The sequence below is a fragment of the Budorcas taxicolor genome, chromosome 3, assembly GCF_023091745.1.
Source record: "Budorcas taxicolor isolate Tak-1 chromosome 3, Takin1.1, whole genome shotgun sequence".
Lineage (NCBI taxonomy): Eukaryota > Metazoa > Chordata > Mammalia > Artiodactyla > Bovidae > Budorcas > Budorcas taxicolor.
This window is the reverse complement of record NC_068912.1, coordinates 21612977-21632900: the sequence shown is the minus strand read 5'-3', so window position 1 is coordinate 21632900 and position 19924 is coordinate 21612977. Positions and strand designations below refer to the sequence as shown.

At 50.0% G+C, this 19924-nt stretch overlaps 6 non-coding genes across 6 annotated transcripts; 1 reads left to right on the top strand and 5 right to left on the bottom strand.

The window, feature by feature from the left end:
• Positions 1 to 2391: 2391 nt before the first annotated feature.
• On the bottom strand, positions 2392 to 2465 carry TRNAN-GUU (transfer RNA asparagine (anticodon GUU)). The gene has a single exon. It is a non-coding gene; the product is annotated as a tRNA-Asn (tRNA).
• A 1000-nt stretch (positions 2466 to 3465) lies between these two features.
• On the bottom strand, positions 3466 to 3537 carry TRNAE-UUC (transfer RNA glutamic acid (anticodon UUC)). Its single transcript has one exon. It is a non-coding gene; the product is annotated as a tRNA-Glu (tRNA).
• Positions 3538 to 4468: 931 nt separating this feature from the next.
• On the bottom strand, positions 4469 to 4541 carry TRNAV-CAC (transfer RNA valine (anticodon CAC)). Its single transcript has one exon. It is a non-coding gene; the product is annotated as a tRNA-Val (tRNA).
• Positions 4542 to 5138: 597 nt separating this feature from the next.
• On the bottom strand, positions 5139 to 5212 carry TRNAN-GUU (transfer RNA asparagine (anticodon GUU)). The gene has a single exon. It is a non-coding gene; the product is annotated as a tRNA-Asn (tRNA).
• A 3404-nt stretch (positions 5213 to 8616) lies between these two features.
• TRNAQ-CUG (transfer RNA glutamine (anticodon CUG)) lies at positions 8617 to 8688 on the top strand. The gene has a single exon. It is a non-coding gene; the product is annotated as a tRNA-Gln (tRNA).
• Positions 8689 to 15089: 6401 nt separating this feature from the next.
• Positions 15090 to 15253, bottom strand: LOC128045898 (U1 spliceosomal RNA). The gene has a single exon (XR_008199225.1). It is a non-coding gene; the product is annotated as a U1 spliceosomal RNA (small nuclear RNA).
• Between the last annotated feature and the right edge of the window lie 4671 nt (positions 15254 to 19924).

The following is a 19924-nucleotide window of genomic DNA, read 5'->3' as shown; positions in this document are numbered from 1 at the left end:
TGTGGGAAACAAAATGGAATACAATTAAGCGGTATTGGAGGAATCTCACTGAGGAAAATAGGAATTCTGTAATACACTTATGAGTCCCCAGTGTATAAAACTGTGCTTGAAGTCGTTGCTAGTCGTTCCTTTTTCTTGAGGGCTGAGCTTGCTTATAGTTCTAGAAGTAGTCAATCTTGATTTGCAGGCTTGTCGGAAGTGCTCACGTTGCTGACTTCATTGCTTCTTTGCAAAGATATAAATGTCTTTTCCTCTGCATTCTGTAGTCTTGATTTCAACAATCCTTACCTCACTTGTTGAATGTTTTCAGCTATTTAGAAACTTTCATATACCAGTGAAAGAAACTGTCTGTTCCATGCTAAAAACTCAGTATCCTTCCTGTGTTAATCTCTTTTATTAATCTTGAGTTTCTCATGAGGGAACGATTGCATAGTAAGATCATCCTTACTGTAGAGACGACACTTGTGCAGTGCTTGACTAGGATAGACTGGGCCCACGTGGATTTGACCAAACAGTGGAAAGAGGAGAAGTGGACAACTTCTCACTGGGGCCGTGTCACATCCCAGGAAATACCAGAATCATCAAGACAAGCAGCAATGAAAAAAGCCTCATGGTCCAGCGTAACTGTCATCTTCTACCTCACAGGGAACGGACCCTTGTCAACCACCACTCAATGTGGATTATCCCCAGGAGTTTACTTCCTAAAATGAGACCAGATTCCCACACTGATAGGAGAAATTGCGCGTATGCGCGCTGAATTCCTTCAGTCGTGTCCAGACCCTGTGCAACCCTATGGACGGTACCCTGCCAGGCTCCTCTGTCGGATGGGATTCTCCAGGCAAGAATACTGGAGTGGGTTGCCGTGCCCTACTCCAGGGGATCTTCCTGACCCAGGGATCGAACACCATGTAACTTACATCTTCCGCGATGGCAGGCAGGTTCTTCACCACTAGCGAGCGCCATCTTATCAGTGATGAACAAATCAGAGAGAGAACATTATTTGTCCCCAAACCACACGGTACAAAAACGTCAAAACGCACAGTCTCTGCACATAAGATTTAATAGAAGAACAGTGCAAACTGGAGCCAATAGCTCTAAGGGTCCAGGTCTGAAGCAGGAGCCTGTGAGGGGCAGGATTCCGTGGGCTCTCACGACATGTGAGTTAGCCCATGTGATGGGCTAACTTTTATCAGTTCAGTTCAGTTCAGTTCAGTCGCTCGGTCGTGTCCGACTCTTCCAAAAAATAACCAAACCAAAAAACTGTCAAGGAATAGAGTAAATGGGGTGGTAACACCCCACTTTATAGGAGGAGGGACAGGCATCACAGTTTTTTTTCCTCAAGTTAAAAGTGTAACCAAAGTTTGTAAATAAAAGAAGGAAGGGGAGGAGGAAAAAGGCTCTGGGATCAGTGAGTTTTCTCTTTGGATAAGTTGCTCGGCAGAAAGAGGTCATCCTGGCCGTCTTCTCTGGACCCGGTTGACCAGGTCACCGGACAAAACAATGGACAGTTACTGGAGGACTTTAAAAGTGGTCAGTGACTAACTCTCCACCATAAGCAGTAGAGTACCTCTGTGTAATGCCACAGCGTCCCTCTATTGTCTTTTCCCCTTAGTTGGGTCAGGAGGCCACTGCTCCCTTTGTTAGTTAAGAGAATCGTAGAGAGATGTATAGAAAGATTGTTGTGTTGCCAAAGTAACTGAAGAAAGGGACACTGAACGACTGGAAAATAATTTGAAATACGACTCAGTCCCACTTCTGTGGAAGGCAAATTTGCAGGATTTACCAACTTAAGAAGCATATAAACACTAAAGGTAGCAATTGCACTTCCAGGTTTCTACACTGTGGAAATAAATACCTGCACAAATGGTCAGAAGTGTGAGTACAATAACGATGGTTGCAGCGTATCTGTCATCATAAAACCACGAAACCAAATAATGCATGAACCATGTAGGACATGCCTTTCTAAAAAATAATGCAGAGGCTAATGATGACGGTGGGTTCACTGATAACATTATTGACAGAACAATTGCTAAGTGCTGGCCTCCTTTTACAGGTGAAAAACCTGGGGCACATAAGGTATAACTTACTTGTCTAAGTCTATGTACTTGGCAGAATAAAGACTTGACCCCACCAGAAACTGGATCCCTTGATCTCTCTCAGGAGAGAGAGATACTCATGCCTTCGGCAAGTATGAGTGAACAGGAACGCACTTGCACTTGCAGAGTATAGGGCTGGAAAGGTGAGGTGGCCCAGACTGGCAGCAGTCCGGAGGTGACTAGGACCCCGAATGCAGGGGAGCATATTTTTGTGTCCAGGTAAGAATCGGCGTGGAACCGCTTGAATGGTCGTCAGCACGGAAAACCTCGAATGGGTTCTAAAACCTCGACCGCCCGTCCCTGGGTGGGCTCGAACCACCAACCTTCCGGTTAACAGCCGAACGCGCTAACCGATTGCGCCACAGAGACAGCACCGCACGGGGTCCCTCGACTCTTTGTGCCAAGACGTGCCAAGAATTCCCAAGACGTGCCTCCTGCTGCGCAGAGAAACCGTGCCGGTTCCAACGCCTCGGGAAAACGGAAAGATGAGAACGGTGAATCACACTGGACCTGAGACTGGGTCAAGGCCAGGAGAAGACTACGCCAAACACCATTATCCTAGGACAGCCACCCAAGCAGACAATTCCGGAAAGCTCTCGAGAATACTCCCCCTCCCTTTGATGCATCTCCCACCTGGTCCATTCATCCTCCCACCAGAGGAAAGAAGCCTTCCCCTTTGTGTTCTGGGCACAGAGAGCCAGGAAAGAGCCAAAGGGGCAGCTGCACTTCCCCCATGGGTCTTCCCAAGGTAGGTGGTTCTAGCGCTCAGGCTGACCCAAGACCCCACTGTCCACCAAGACGACCCCGAGGAGTCCGGATAGCAGACGGTCCCGGGGGTGGGTGGGGGTGGGTGCGGTGGGGTGGTGGGGTATTCCCACAAGCGCAGAGCGTGCCTGGCCTGCACTCCCTGGAGATCCGAACCAAACTCCCCCGGAAGCTTCTCTGCATCCTAAAGAGAATGGATTTCAGGTTTCCATGGAGAGAGTGACAAAGCAAACGTGGGAAAATGTGAACTGTGCAGCTGAGTACAGAATACACGATGTTACTATTCTTGTAACTTGGATGTATGTTTTGGAGGGTTTGGGGTTTGGTTTTGAATGAATCTTTGGAACTCGAGTTCCTGATTCTGTTTGGATGAAAACTCTGTAAGGAAGACTCTGGGTTTCTAACAAGCAGAGAGAAAAGAGTGGAGAGGAGAGCTGGGCAGCCCAGGCTCTTCACTGCATCCGGGGAGTCTCCTCCAGCTTGCCTGATGTCAAGGACCCTGAGGCCGGGACTCAGTGCAGACGCTCTTCTGCATTGGACCTTGAAGCAAAAGACAATTCTCATCTGGACAGGAAGACTCCGAGGAGTGGAGAAGAAAAGAGCTTTCCCTGACCGGGAATCGAACCCGGGCCGCGGCGGTGAAAGCGCCGAATCCTAGCCACTAGACCACCAGGGAACCGCGCAGAAGCACGGACTTGGCTGTCCAGGTGAAAACTGAGGGTGGAAAGATGAAACCAGAGATGCAGAGAACAGGAAAGGAAATGTCCCAGCGCCCCCATGGCTGTATGCAGCTGTGCAAGGCTCCCAGCCCTTCAAATCCCCGTTCCTGGGCGACGCTTCTCGCTCTGAGACCAGGTCACAAACTATCCGGTTGGCTCCCTCCTGGTCCAGCTCTAGCGCTGTGTGCTGCCGAGCCCAGGTCATGCTCTCTTTGTGAACCGCGGGTTTTCCCTCGAGTCAGGCGCCGACTTGGCTTTCAGCCAGTGATGAGCGGATCCGTCTACCTCCGCATCTCTGACCTGGCTCCGGGGCCTCTCCTGACGACCGCACGGGTACCGGTTCCTTTCCCTCCGCGACCGGCTCAGTCCGTGGAGCCTTAAATTCTTCACTTCCGTGTCTTTGGCTGGAGCCCACGGTGAGACCTTGGTGCGGTCTCTTTTCTTCTACCAGGGAGGTAAAACTGCTCCTCTGGTGTTCCGAGGTGGGGGAAAGCGAGTGAGCGTCACGGGAATGAACTCCATGGTTTTCAGAGACAATCTGTGAACACGTGGAAGAGACCCAGGGGCCCGACAGGGAGCCGAGGGGGTATCCGGACCTAAGGGTGACTCGAAGTCAGTCTTGTCCTTGTCCTCCCCTCCTCCCCTCCCCCTCCCCCCTCTCCCCCCCTCCCCGCCCCGCCCCCGGCATGAACTGGGCCTGGATTCACAGGGACTCGGAGCAGAGAAAGGAGGGCTGCTTCCTAGTGCTGAGTAGACTTCCAGGTGGTCACCAACTCCTCCTACAGCTGCGTCCTCTGCTTCACCCCGAGCCTTTGGAACCTTTTGGTTTTGCCAATCAGAAAACAAACCTCGGTGGAGGAGGGTAGGGTGGGAAGAAAATAAGCGGTCTGTTTCCGCCCGGTTTCGAACCGGGGACCTTTCGCGTGTGAGGCGAACGTGATAACCACTACACTACGGAAACAGGACAATGGGTACCGCCTAACACTGTATCCATGAAAACCCGAGGTCCCGCCATCAGTATCTAGACCACCAGTTTCTAACACTCAAACAGGAACCCCGAAGCCCCGAGCTCTCTCAGGCACGGAGAGGGCGGCTCCCGAGGGCTCTGCTTTAGGGTTCCTCATCTCCCCTCAAGTGAGGACCCTCGGGCCCCCACAGGCCGCCTTCGGGTTCCCGCACCCAGCGCAGAGTCGTCAGACCCTCAGCTCCGCACCCCATCGCAGGGGTCGCCCCCCGCCGACTCCCCAGCTCCTGGAAGCCGCAGGGGGCGGGGGGTGCGCCCGAGGCCCAGGAGACCCCGCAGCCCAGCAGTGCGGCCGCCGTCCCTCCGCCCCTGCGGACCCGCGCCTCGGTGGGCCTTTTCACGGGGCCGGCGGTCAGCGCTCTGGGCTCTCAGGAATGACCGACGCTTCCAATCCACCCGGGGCCCGCCCTCCCCGCTGCTCCTTTGCACCTGACTCCTGTGCTCTTTCTCCGCAAGCCGGCTCGCCGCAGCACTTCTCCGGAGTCCTCTTGGCAAAAGGGAGTCTCTTTGGTGGTCTCTAAAATCTCACCCCACCGTCCCTGGGTGGGCTCGAACCACCAACCTTTCGGTTAACAGCCGAACGCGCTAACCGATTGCGCCACAGAGACAGCAGTACAGGCCTATTCTGGACTCTGTATGGAGTAGACACGTACTCATTCCCAGGGTAAGTCCCCTGCCCCCAGGGATACGGCGCCACGTCCTTGCCCCCTACCCGCCACAGATACCAGCGCCCTCAGAGATACCGGGATCCAGGGTTCGGACCCTGCGGGCCTGAACCGAACGAGATCCAAGGACCGCTGAACACCCGGGGGGCTCCCATGATGGCTCTTCCCGTATCCTCGCCTACACTCAGTGAGTGAGAGTTTGCCCACCCTGGCAAAGGCCTCCGGGGCCGAGGTTGTGCTTAGGTTTCCTGGGTCCACCAGGCGATTTCCACCAGGACAGAGGTCGCGGGGGTGGTCGCCCCGCGTCCGCACGCCCAGGACAGGGTCTGGCACTCACCGGGACGCTCTAGGACTTGGATGAATATACATTGTCGTCTTTAGCCCTTCGTCCCATTAAGACCCCTGAGAATGGAAATACGGAAAAGTTTTCGAAGAGCGAAAAGCTCTTTTTAAATGCCTTTATGCCGGTTGTTAGATTTCGCAGCATCCCGTGAGGCGGGTAACGGAAAGGTCGCGCGTGCTCCGGCTGTGCCCAGCTGGGTAGGCTGCGTTCTGTGGGGTCCACGTGGGAGCGGGAAAGGGCGGGAAGTGAAAGCCAAGCGGGGAAGGTAGGTTTGGGAGGAAGGCATTGAGACCTGCCAGGATCTTGGGCAGGGATCCCGAGAGAGGAGCATTGTCCCAGTCCGGTAACAGGGTGGGGAAGGAGGGAAAGAGCTGGTGCCCGCGGGAAAGCAGGAGGCAAGGCGAGGAGGGGAGGGGAAAGCTGAGAGGGGAAGGCCAGGGAGGGGAGGGTCAAAGAATTTGTGCTTCCACCGGTCCCTGCTCCTTCTCTTGCCTTCTCTCTTCTTCTTGCTCTTCTTCCCATCCCTCCAACTGAGAAATGTTGACACAGCCACATCTGAGAAGAAAGACCCAACGAATCTGTGCTCAGGAGCACAAGCTCTGGGTTGTAAAAATGGTTCTGCCCTGTGCGGCCTTGAAGAAATAAAGAAAACATTGGGTATCTCCCTACTCTCTTGTGCAAAATGGGAGCAATAAGAGCATTCTTCTTCATGCTGCTGTTGTCAGATGTGCCTCGGTTTAGAAACTACTGGATCAATAATGCTATAGGCAGCAAAATCATAAATACTATTATCATGATCCTCTGAATCTTTTGACAACCACGATCCTTATTTATTTCACCTGAAAGTCGCCTTCTGCCTCTAGAAATTTCTGTAAACTGATTGCTCTTGCGGTTTGCTCCGCTGTGGCCACACCACCCCCTTCATCGCCAGTTCTCTGCTTGCTAGACGGGGACCCATGTGCAGGTTGGAGGAAATGGGAAGAGTACAGAGCGGTGGGGAAAATGAGCCTTTGCGCACCCTTTGGAGAGGCCTCTGGGACCGGTGGGGTCCTCCCACTGCCTTCTTTGGTTTCAAGGGAGCTCCAGGAGGGCAGGGATCTGGTGGCGGTCGCTCTTGTGTCCCCTCGCCGAGAACAACTTGAGGGCCTCCTCACTCAGTCTCCCAGAGACCCTCAGAGTGTCCTGCCCAGAGAGCAAGGTATTCGTGCTTCCTGGGATGGTGGGAAATATTCCCGCATCCTCCTCCTAACTGTGGAAACCGGAGGTGGTGGAGGAGCGCTAGCGACAGAAGAAGGAGGTCCAGAAAGACAGGGCGGAATGGGAGGGGAAGGGGCTGCAAAGGGGGGATGAGGAGAAAGAGAGCGAGGAAGAAGGGGAGATGAGAGCGAGGTGGAGCCGTACAAAGGGAGGACCAGGATAGAGCGGGAGGACCAGCGAGAGGGAAGCGGCAGTGGAGGAGCGGGAGGAGGAGGAGTTATGTCCCCAGGGTAGTTCTGTTCACTGGCCCCCAGCACAGGCGGCTCCCACCACATCCCCACCAGCTCCTTAGCTCTCAGATCCAACACCCAGGCTTTCGTCCCTCAAAGACTGTCTCTCCACCCATTGCAGTTCTAACCTCATTTGATTTTTCTCCCTGCCCCTTGTGAGAGCCTGGCCATTCTGTGAGCTGTGAACATACTTTCTGTGCATGTCTTCTATATCAGCCAGAGACCATTACTGGTCCTTGCACTCATAAACTTTGACCGACCTTCAAGGGCTCCTGGAGGAGCACTTTGTGTTGTTAGTTACCCTTCAGCTTCTTGATTTTCCCAAAGGAAGTTTCATCTTTTCATCCCGGAGCTGTGAACTTCCTCCTCCTAAGAGGAGCCTCCCCTTTGTCTCCTTCGTCCTGTGTCAACCTCTGTTCCAGTCTCTGGGAACCAAATACGTGTCTCCAGGCAACACTGGCCACCTTTCCGACTCCTTTCTTTGGGCTGCAGCTCTCTTCTTCAGATGCTGTTTTTTTCCTGTTCTGTGTATCGGATGAGGGAAGAAATGGCTCTGGGATAGAGTGAAGAAGTGAAGATTATTACTTTGAGACATCATGTGGATGTATACTTATTATACATGTAAATATTTAGTGTGGTGGTATTTTGTGTACATAAATACTGTCTACACTGTAAGACAACTTGGATACATACCTTCTAAATATGTGTACACTTTTCTTTTAAAAATCGTGCAATTTCTGGATATGTTAAGACATTGGAATGAAACTGACGTGACCAAGCTCTGACAAGACTCTGTGACTGCCTAAGTGTCAGAACCCTGCCTCGTGGGCTCCACGACACGTGGTTGATTTTGAGCCACCCCAGGTGCTTTCGGCCTGGTTTGTCTGAGGGTTTTGTGTAAATGTTCCTCTTTCCTTATACTGTAAACCTGACAAATTTTGGGAGAAAAACTTACCCCCCAAATCAGAACTGTATGGAGAAGAAAAGGAGAGTTCTCCTGCCTCCATTTCCACTCCACACACTTTATATATTACACGTAAGAGGCGGTGGTGGTGGCTTTGGAGTGTAATTGGTGCTACAAGAAAGCCATGGGATCCAGGAGATCCCACCTCCTGCCTTGACGATCACCTGCCCTCTCTGGGCTCTGGGGAAAGGGTGAAGGCAAAGGAAAGGAAAATAACACTCTCATTTGCAGAAATTTTACCTCAGCATGGGACACTCTGGCAAACCGAGGCAGAATATGCGGTTGATGAGGGTGACTTAAGGGGCCGGTCCCTGAACGGAAACCCAGAGTGGAACGTTTCCTTCATTTTCTGAGGTGCCAGTGAACTGAGAGATGTCAGTCAAAGGAGAGGAGCAGAGAGAAATCAAAGAGGCATGAACACCAAAGCGGGTCATCCGTATTCAGATCTTGTCGGGTCCTTGGAAGAGCTTCCCTGAGATTATGGGTGGGGAGTATGGAGCCTAAAGAAGCAGGTACCCTTCTCTGGCGATGGAAAGAGGCTGGCTTTCAGAGGGGTTCCATGGTGTAATGGTGAGCACTCTGGACTCTGAATCCAGCGATCCGAGTTCAAATCTCGGTGGGACCTTTCTGTTTAATTACCAGAAGGGCACGTTTTACTCCCCTCATAGGACCTGCTTTCCGGCTCCCGCGACCCCCAGCGGCGTGGCTCACACGGACCCTGCGGACAGGTGTGGGACCGACCCGGACGGGGGGCGTTGTCGAAGGGCCGGCGCCTCTCCTGCCCGCCCCCGGCCAGGGGCGCAGCGACCCAGCCAGTGCCGCCCCCTCGTCGGGTCCCCTGGGTCTCGGGGGTAAAAGGCAGAGGCTGCGCGCAGCGAGTCCTGACCCGCGACGGGGCTTCACACCGCACGCCTTGTAACTGCGCGGTTGTCCCGGTGGGTAAACGGCGGCGGGGAGGGACTGCGATGTCGCTGATCAGCCAGGATGGCAGCTTTCGGGTGGAAGGTTCCAGACCTGACTGGGATGAACTCTGTTTTATTCAGGTTCTCTATCATTCCGAATATTAATTGATCTTGTCCCAGTTTATTATGATTTTATTCAGAGTTTCTCGCTCCTAAGTCTCCGCTGGGCACGCAAAGCCGCTGTGCGGCCAAGATTTGAACCTTGACTCCTGGAAATCGCGTCCTCTGGTCCCAAGCTCAGCCCGAAAGAGGAGCGCGGGTCGCGGATTCCGGCGTCTGAGGAGACCCCAGGTCCCTGACCCACGGCCGCCCGGCCAGGCTGCTCGGGGGCCGAAGAGGAGACGAGCCGCTCGGAGTCCGCACCCCCAGCCGGGCTCCCTTCGTCCTGCCGGGACTCTGCTCCACCGAGAAGACACCCCACTTGTGTCCTCTACTGCTCGGGAGAAACATATGGATGAGGCCCGTGATGGACTTGAAAAGCCAGTTAAAGTGCTCTCTTCGCGGTGCTAAGGAGCATCTCTCTGACGCTTATATTTTGGAACTTTCAGCGGTTACAAAGGACTCAGTGACGCAGCTGTCTTTGGAGGACGGGAAAAGAAGGGTGCGAAGCCGGCGAAAAGATCCGAGGAAGGAAGGGCAAGGGCAGGAGAGAAGAGAGGATGAGCCAGAAGGGAGAAGGGGACCGGAAGGGAGAGGAGCGGGCGGGTACCGCGGCGGGGACGGTCGCTGAGTTGGGGCGACCAGAGCGAGCGCCTCACTCTGGAGCAGTTCCCACCCTTTACTGACTTGTCCGGGAACCCGGTTCACCCTCAATCGCAAAGCTACTGGCCTGGCATTTGTCCTGGCCAAGTTTCCTTCCCGGGTTCCGTGCGGAGCGGTGAGGTGGGCTGTGCGAGTCTGCAGGTGAGTGGAAGTCCTGGCGGCTGGCTGCCTTGGGGATGACTGGCGGCCAGGGAACCGCACGCACTCCACTTTTCCCCTTTTCAGGCCGGTCTGCAGGGCCTGAGGTGGGAAACTGGAAAATCGGAGCGTCCATATTTATTTAGAGATAAGGAGATAAATGGCCAAACAGTTGGTTACCTGACCTGAAAGTGTTTATTCTTGGAAAAAAAGAAATGTGGGATGGGATCAGGGTCCACTTTCTCCCATAACAAGCTTTGGGGCATATGTAACTGACTCTCTCTCTCTCTATAACTGTATATAATATATATGTACATATATTACTGCATATAATGTATACATATCTATTATATGAGTAAAACTCACTGCTTGTGTGTCCAACTTAAATTTTTATGTAATTATATGTGCCAAACTTTTAAAATTCTGGGTCTAGTGCCACGTGAAGGAATGTTTTCCACTGTAAAAACGTAAAAAAAATAATTTGGGGGGGGGGGTGGGCATTCTCGAAGCAAGCAGTTGGACCATTATTCCCCCTTCGATGGGCTGATCACATGAGGTAGTAAACAAACTGGCAGATCCTCTCAGCCCAGGAGGTCACTGCTTTCGTCTCTCTAGGAAGGTTCATAGTCACTGAAAAGTGTCAGTAACAAATAAAATCACACCCAATCTTTATGCAGTGTTGCTCCCAAAATGCAAGAGCTTACACCCAGTGAAGACATGCAAAGTGCCAAGTGCCCAGGCATGGTCTACAAGTTTTAAATGGGTTTACTCACTTAATCCTTTCAAAAGGCTTGCATCATGTCATCATCCTCATTTCACATATGAGGAACCTGAGACATAGAAAGGTTAAGTAACTTGTCAAGTTAGTCAGTCAGTGAGTGGGATTTGAAAGCAGGAATTTGAACTGAAGCCTTCCTGGCTCCACAGGATATCCTACCAGTCAAAGAGGAACACAAACCGTAAAAATGCTTGACAAGAAATTTAAGTCCGTATATTTCTTTTGAAAAAACACCCAAGAGGAGTCACGTAACAGGCATTCAGTTCAGTCGCTCAGTCGTGTCCAACTCTTTGCGACCCCATGGGCTGCAGCACGCCAGGCTTCCCTGTCCGTCACCAACTCCCGGAGCTTGCTCAAACTCCAGTCCATCCAGCCAGTGATGCCATCCAACCATCTCGTCCTCTGCCGTCCCCTTCTCCTCCTGCCTTCAATCTTTCCCAGCGACAGGGGCTTTTCCAGCGAGTCAGTTCTTCGCATCGGATGGCCAAAGTATTGGAGCTTCAGCTTCAGCACCAGTCCTTCCAAAGAATATTTGGGGCTGATCTCCTTTACGATTGACTGGTTGGGTCTCCTTGCAGTCCAAGGGACTCTCAAGAGTCTTCTCCAACACCACAGTTCAAAAGCTTCAATTCTTTGGCGCTCTGCTTTCCTGATGGTCCAACTCTCACACCCATAAACGACTACTGGAAAAACCATAGCTTTGACTAGACAGACCTTTGTTGGCCACTGCTGAGTGTTTCAAATTTGCCGGCAGAATGAGTGTAGCACTTTCACAGCATCATCTTTTAGGATTTGAAATAGCTCAGCTGGAATTCCATCACCTCCACTAGCTTAGTTCGTAGTGATGCTTCCTAAGGCCCACTTGACTTCACACTCCAGGATGTCCGGCTCTAGGTCAGTGATCACACCATCGTGGTTATCCGGGTCATGAAGATCTCTTTCGTATAGTTCTTCTGTGTATTCTTGCCAGAATACAGGACCGTTTCTGTCCTTTATTGTGTCCGTCCTTGCATAAAATGTTCCCTTGGTAGCTCTAATTTTCTTGACGAGATCTCTAGTCTTTCCCATTCTATTGTTTCTTTCCCTCTATTTCTTTGCATTGTTCACTGAGGAAGGCTTTCTTATCTCTCCTTGCTATTCTTTGGAACTCTGCATTCAGATGGGTATATCTTTCCTTTTCTCCTTTGCCTTTCGCTTCCTTTCTTTTCTCAGCTATTTGTAAGGCCTCCTCAGACAACCATTTTGCCTTTCTGCATTCCTTTTTCTTGACGATGGTTTTGATCACTGCCTCCTGTACAGTGTTACGAACCTCCGCCCACAGTTCTTCAGGCACTCTGTCTAAATATATGTATGTAAGAAAATAAGCTGCCACCTGTAGTCCCAACCCTCGGAATTAACTCCTGTTCTCCTAAGTTTTGGCAAAACATATATATGCTTAGTTTATAAAATTCAAATGCTGCAGAAAATACAAATATGTAAAAATTTGAGACATCTTAAATTCAAAAATAACTTCTGTTAAGGTAGTTACATATTGACAGAGTCATTTCGGTATGTCAACAGAGAGGGAAAAAATACATCGTAGCTCAGTTGGTAACGAATCTGCCTGCAATGCAGGACACCCGGGTTTGATTCCTGGATCGGGAAGATCCCCTGGAGAAGGAAATGGCAACCCTCTCCAGTATTCTTGCCTGGAGAATCCCACGGACAGAGGAGCCTGGCAGGCTACAGTCCATGGGGTCACAAGAGTCGGACACGACTTAGTGACTAAACCACCACCATACTTTTATGAAATAGAGCTCTTATAGATTCTGTTTTTATTTTTAAGCATTCAACTTAATAGTGCATAAATTTAATGGAAGAAAAATAAAGAAATTGTTGAACTTTCAATTAAATTGTTTACACGAGAGATGCTTTTCTGAAAGGATTCCCTAAGGCTTATAATAATAATTTAACTAAGACATTAAATTTGGGAATGATTCTTCTCATTACTTTTAAAAATCAAATGTCTTAAGGTACAATTGGAAAATAATACAACGCATCCATTTCAAGTTTGATGGCTTTTGACAAACGAACGTACCCATGGAACCACTATCCTGTTCAAGGAAAAAGAATATCTCCGGAACTCCAGCCGGTCCTCTGTGCCCCTTTGCAGTCAGTCCCCCTACCGCCGCTCCCTGACGCAGGTCATCAGTGATCTCGGGCCTCTCTCTGTGGATCGATTTTTCAGTTCTCGAAATTCACATAAATGGAACCCCAGAGTATGTACTTTTCCCCTCACTCAGCATGATGCGTTTGAGAGTTATCCATACCGTTGCCATGTATCAGGTATTTGTACCACTTTATCGAGGAGTACTATTCCTTTGAATGAATATGTCACAATCATATATATCTATTCACCTCATGATGGACATTTGAAATGTTTTCAGTTTGGGGACTATTACGAACAAAGCTGCTACAAACAAGTCTCTTTTGTGGGCTTATGCTTTACAAATTCCATTTACATTTTTTAAATTCTTTAATACGAATTTACTTTGAATGGATGTTACATTCACAAAGACAATTTATTGAAGAGTTACAAGCTCACCTTTGATTGTTTCCTATCAGGACATACGTAATATAAGTCACAGGTGTATTTTTGATTATCCCATTTAATCTACACAACAACTTTATGAAGTACTTTATGATTATTACTTTCATATGACACTTGCAAAACTGGCCTAGCAAACGGGAGTCGGCCCAAGGTCAAACCGGAAGGCCAGTGGTGGCAACAGGACTGAAAAGGAGGCCCCACCCCGCACCCCCCCAGAAGCTGCGTTCCTAACTGCAGACCCACTCCCAGTGTCTTCCTAATAACCTCGGTGTGTCTGCTGACAGGCCTGGAAACCAATATCCAAGCTGGTCTTCCTCACGGTATCACTTACTGATCGGCTTCTTTGGGTCAGAAACTCCTCCATCAGGGGTCCAGAGCCTAACAGCGTGCACAACCTTGAGCGTGAGGAAATCTGGTAAAAAAATCCTAAAACCGGTTTTCTCATCAGTAAGCCACTAAAAATTAACCTTGGTCTTGGTGCAGATATTTCATATTTGAGCAAAGAAATCTCCCGCTGTTGGGGAGACAGAGTAGGATGTTCTACTTTCGCTTTCAATGACCTAGATCCTCCATCTGCATCCTGTGTGCTTTCCGGTTAGTTTTCTTTGGACCTATCCTTAAGCATCACCCCACTCCCAGGCCCACTCCCAGCACCTCCTCCGATCTCAGAGGCTTCTTGGGGCTGAGCGGATCTAGGAGTGCCGTCCCCGAGGCAGCCACGAGGGGGAGGACAGCCCTTCCCGCCATGGGCCTGCCTTTTCTGTTTGGCCCAGCGGTTTCTATTTGCCAGGAGGACTTTGTGAATCAGAAGTGAGCACAACACATCCTGAGAAAGGGGTTGTCGAATAGCCCACAAAACTGCCGACAACTCGGCCTGGGGTTTTCTTCTAATCTGTAGCTCAATGTTTTCACACAGGAAGAAAACGAAAACTACTTTTGACCGAAAGAAAAGACCAAAACAAAACAACGTTAGGTACGATTTCTACTGCCATTTAAGGAGAAGGGATGTTAAGGAGGTTTCCTAGTTTGCCAACTGCTGAAGCATTGTCAGGTGCACAATCGAGGCTGAAACAGAGGTACTGCTTTCTGACTGGGAAGGTAACAGGAGAAGATCTAGAGAGAAAAGGCGGGGGTGAAGAGAGAACTGGATCCAGAAATGCGAAGAGGCCTGCCTGGGGTGGGAAAGGGTGAGTGGGAGGTTAGTATCTAAGCAGTATCTCCAGCGATGACTAAGGCGTGTAATAAGCAAGGCAGCTGACCACGCAGCAAATGAAGCCTCTGAAAGCAGGACACTGGTGGGAAAATGGCTAGTGGCAGCCTCTCACAAGGCAGGCCGACGAGAAGTCCGTCACGTCACGGGGCGCCTCCTGCCTTCTCAGCCGACTTCGTGTGTCTGGCCCTGGTAACGGCCTCTCTGGTTGGATCCTGCGCCCCAGGCAAGCCTTCCCTCTCGCACAAACTTTCCACGAAAGAGCTCGAGAGAGCGTTCATGAGCCAGCCTACCACGTCAGAAAGCCGCACCCACGCCAACCCTTGAGAAAGACGGCTCTCTGTTTCGGCCTCACAGTCGTCCTCCTGGTCTTGGATAACTTTTCTAGACAGGCGGCAGCACCCCAGACACCCATAGAACTCGAGCCCACCAGCAGACCCGCGACATTTTCAAGACGGTTTTTCACGTGTCTGGCCTTGTTTAACTGTTAATTCCCTGGAAAGTTACACAGGGCGGTCACGCACTGCTAACACTCCCGCTGCTACACAACCAGGAGTCCTTTTTCTGTTTTTCCACAAACACACACCAGGGGAAAGCGCGAACGCAGTCCCCCACTACCACAAATTATGCAGTCGAGTTTCCCACATTTGGGGAAATCGCAGGGGTCAGCACATCCGGAGTGCAATGGATAAGCCTCGCCCTGGGAAAACCACCTTCGTGATCATGGTATCTCCCCTGCCAGGTAAGTATGAGTTGCCTGCCGGCCGCCCCACCACAACCTCATACGCCCTGCACCGTACACACACGCTCACTTCCCTCCCCGCGTCCCCGAGCCTTCTTGGACCTTCCACACAAAGGATCCACGCACTTTCAAGCAAAAACTCCTCAGTTCTCTCCCACGCCACGGGAGACCAGATCGTGTTTAAGCACCAGATGACGGACCAGCAGCCCCTGCGCTCGGATATCTACATACGACACGCCCCATTCGTGACGTCACGGGAGCGCGCGCTTCCCTCCAGCCCACGCCCCGCCCTAGTTCCCGCCTCCCTCCTCCCACGCCGTCCGGCCCGGCCAACCCGGCGGAGGGCGCCCTCTGGGGGACGTGACGTCCGCCTCCCGCTCCTGTTCTCCCACCCGCCGCGTGTTGGGACCCGGCGCGCTCGGCTGCCTTCCTATCTTTTGTCCTGCCCAGCCCCGGTCTGGCGGTCGGCTGAAGCCTGTGCACCTTTTTTCAAATAACGGCGTTCAGTGGGGAGAACGGAACATTTAGCAGTCCAGGGGAAACCGGTTCCTTTCAAATCCAGTTGTCTTTGTGATGTAGTATTGTGTGTATGTCTAGTAAAACGCACTAAGCGTCGCGACGGGCCGTGAACTTCTGTTCTTCAGAACTCAATGTCACTGATTGAGAATTTCACTTATGTTTAGTTCAAACAGTTTTTATTAGTATTCCTAAATACCTTAGTTTATTCAGTAATTGATGTCTCAGTATCATTTTTTTTGAAACTATCTAGTTAGTTTACTTCCATCAGTTAAGTCTCAGCACAACTCTAGGACTTTACCAAATGAAAAGATCATTTGAAGTAGACATCTCTAAACTATAATTGTTTTAAGAGCTTACCCAAAGCTCTTATCTCATTTACATTTACTTTAAGCTTTCATCATATCAAGTTATTTTCCTCGCAAAAGATATAACGGGGTCTTATTTATTAAACCTAGGTACAATAAAGTTCAAAATTGGGAAAGGAGTATGTCAAGGCTGTAAAATATTGTCTCCCTGCTTATTTACCTTATATGTAGAGTACATCATGCAAAGTACCAGGCTGGATGCCTCACAAGATGGAGTCAAGATTGCCCAGAGAAACATCAACAACCTCAGATATGCAGATGATACCACTCTGATGGCAGAAAGCAAAGAGGAACTAAAGAGCCTCTTGATGAAAGGGAAAGAGGAGAGTGAAAAAGTTGGCTTAAAGCTCAACATTCCCAAAACTAAGATCGTGGCATCTGGTCCCATCACTTCATGGCAAATAGATGGGGAAAAAATGGAAACCATGGCAGATTTTATTTTCCTGTGCTCCGAAATCACTGCGGACGGTGACTGAGAGCCAGAAGAATCGACGGTTTCGATTTGTGGGTGCTGGGTAAGACTCTTGAGAGTCCTTTGGACAGCAAGGAAATCCAACCAGTCAATCCAAAAGGAAATCAACTCTGAGATTAACAAAACTATGCAGATGACAACACCCTTATGGCAGAAAGCGAAGAAGCGCTGAAGAGCCGCTTGATGAAAGTGAAAGAAAGAGGAGGCTGAAAAAGTTGGCTTAAAACTCAACATTCAGAAAACTAAGATCATGGCATCTGGTCCCATCCCTTCATGGGAAATAGATGGGGAAACAGCGGAAACAGTGACAGACTTTATTTTTGGGGAGGCTCCAAAACCACTGCAGATGGTGACTGCAGCCATGACATTAAAAGACGCTTGCTCCTTGGAAGAAAAGCTATGAGCAACCTAGACTGCACGTTAAAAAGCGGAGACATTACTTTGCCAACAAAGTCCCGTCTAGTCAAAAGCTATGGTTTTTCCAATAGTCGTGTATGGATATAAGAACTGGACCATCAAGAAAGTCCCCTCTACATAGGGGAGACACCCACCAAGGAAGTCCGTCCATTACTGATAAGGGCATGACCCCAGAAACCTAACAGGTAAAAGTATTATGGAAGTTTTTATATGAGTGGGCCCAGGACAGGAACACATTATCCTGAGTTTCCAGTCCCGGTAGGGTCATCTGCCAATCAGGAACAGCAGAATTCACAGCAGCTCCATCCTGACTCTGTGGTCGCTGATAGAAAACGAAACGGGTCTTCAGTGGTTCCTTCGGGTCAGGAAGGAAGGTCCCTTTTCCTCTGCTGCTGTCTTGAGCCGGGTGTGGTGAATCTAGGGAGTAATACCCGCAACCTGAACTGCAGTGGGAGTGGATAGCACAATAGTGTATGGCCCTTTCCAGGTGGGGGATAATGTCTGCCGATTCCTATCCTTTGCCCATACTAAGTCTCCTGGTGAGTATGGGTGTACAGTAGTACCTAAGGAAAAGGGAATTCTTTCTTTTTGAACATAAGGGGTGATGTCATGGATTACCTTCCCCAACTGTTCCAGTTGCCCCAGTGTCAGGAAGCATTTAACAGGAGGCTTCCTGTGTGCCATTTTGGATCTGTCAGGAATTCTCTGTTCCTTATTAGTTCCTGAATATTCAAGAATTAAGAGGAGAGGCAAGCCTCTGGGGGGTGGGGGGGCTGAGAAATCCAGGTATTTCCTTCATTAGTTTTTCTATAGGGTGATAAGTACCCTCTTCCTTCTTATGAACCATATGGTAAAAGTGATTATTTACAACCCTCTCTCTTTCATATGGATGACCTCATCTTTTCTTGATAGCTTGTAAGTTTGATTTTATCTCTGCTGAAAATAGCTATAAAACACCTTTGCTCCATCAGAGCTTTGGTCCCCGTGTCTTTCTTTCTTTCTCTCTCTCTCTCTCTCTCTCTCTCTCTCTATCCCTCCCCCTCTCTCTTTCTTTTTTAGGCTGATCCCCTGGAGCACAGAGGCTCTCTGAGTTCACTTTCCTGCCCGGGCTTCTAAGACCCTCTCGAGAAGGCGCTCTGCGCCTTCACCCCATCGAGAGGGCACCTGAGGCCTCCGTGAACAGAGCAAGCACCGTGCCAGGGACTTTATTGGCTTTCGGCGTAAGCCAAGGAATATCAGCCTCTTTCTCTCACCTTTACCTTCTTATCGGTCGACTCTGGACCACCAGGTTTTGGTCCATTAAAGGACCTCAGCACCGCAACACCTCCATCCCTCCTCTTTGTAATGAATTTCCCTTTACTTCTTGAATAAGTAGGGGGGGGCCTCCCGAACATTATCTCATAGGGGGAATGCCTGTGCAACCGGGGCGGCGGGGCGGGGGCGGGGGTGTCATGCTGATCCTCTTTAACATTAATGGCAACAAGTCCATCCAGGGGGGGTGCCAGTTTCTTGCACCCATTTTGCCAAAGTCACCTTGATGGTCCGGTTCATTCTCTCAACCATTCTTGAGCTTTGTGGCCTATATGCTGTATATAGTTTCCATTTAATATTTAATGCATTGCAGACCAGTTGGAGTAATTCAGCCACAAATGCAGTCTCATTATCTGATTCTATACTCAGAGGAAACCCAAACCTAGAAATAATGCCTCTCAGCAACAATCAGGCCACTTCATTCACACTTTTTCAGTCTTGATGGGGTAAGCTTCTACCCATCCCGTAAAAGTACATACCATCATCAACAAATATCTGTATCCTCGGCATGGATTTACGTCAGTGAAGTCTACTTCTAGATGTTTAAATTAAACCCTTTAATTATAGAGTCCCCTATAATTGTATTCTGGGAGGCGCGGGACTCCTTGGGAGATGGGTTATTCTTGGCACATTGGTAGCTTGCATCTGCATTCAGTTCAGTCACTCAGTCGTGTCCAACTGTTTGCGACCCCATGGGCTGCAGCACGCCAGGCTTCCCTGTCCATCACCAACTCCCAGAGCTTGCTCAAACTCCAGTCCATCCAGCCAGTGATGCCATCCAACCATCTCATCCTCTGCCGTCCCCTTCTCCTCCTGCCTTTAATCTTTCCCAGCGACAGGGGCTTTTCCAGCGAGTCAGTTCTTCGCATCGGGTGGCTGAAGTATTGGAGCTTCAGCTTTAGCACCAGTCCTTCCAAAGAATATTTGGGGCTGATCTTCTTTACGATTGACTGGTTGGGTCTCCTTGCAGTCCAAGGGACTCTCAAGAGTCTCCTCCAACACCACAGTTAAAAAGCATCGTTTCTTTAGCACTTAGCTTTCTTGATGGTCCAACTCTTACATCCATACACGACTATTGGAAAAACCATAGCTTTTGACTAGACGGGACTTTGTTGGCAAAGTAATGTCTCCGCTTTTTAACGTGCAGTCTAGGTTGCTCATAGCTTTTCTTCCAAGGAGCAAGCGTCTTTTAATGTCATGGCTGCAGTCACCATCTGCAGTGGTTTTGGAGCCTCCCCAAAAATAAAGTCTGTCACTGTTTCCGCTGTTTCCCCATCTATTTCCCATGAAGGGATGGGACCAGATGCCATGATCTTAGTTTTCTGAATGTTGAGTTTTAAGCCAACTTTTTCAGCCTCCTCTTTCTTTCACTTTCATCAAGCGGCTCTTCAGCGCTTCTTCGCTTTCTGCCATAAGGGTGTTGTCATCTGCATAGTTTTGTTAATCTCAGAGTTGATTTCCTTTTGGATTGACTGGTTGGATTTCCTTGCTGTCCAAAGGACTCTCAAGAGTCTTACCCAGCACCCACAAATCGAAACCGTCGATTCTTCTGGCTCTCAGTCACCGTCCGCAGTGATTTCGGAGCACAGGAAAAT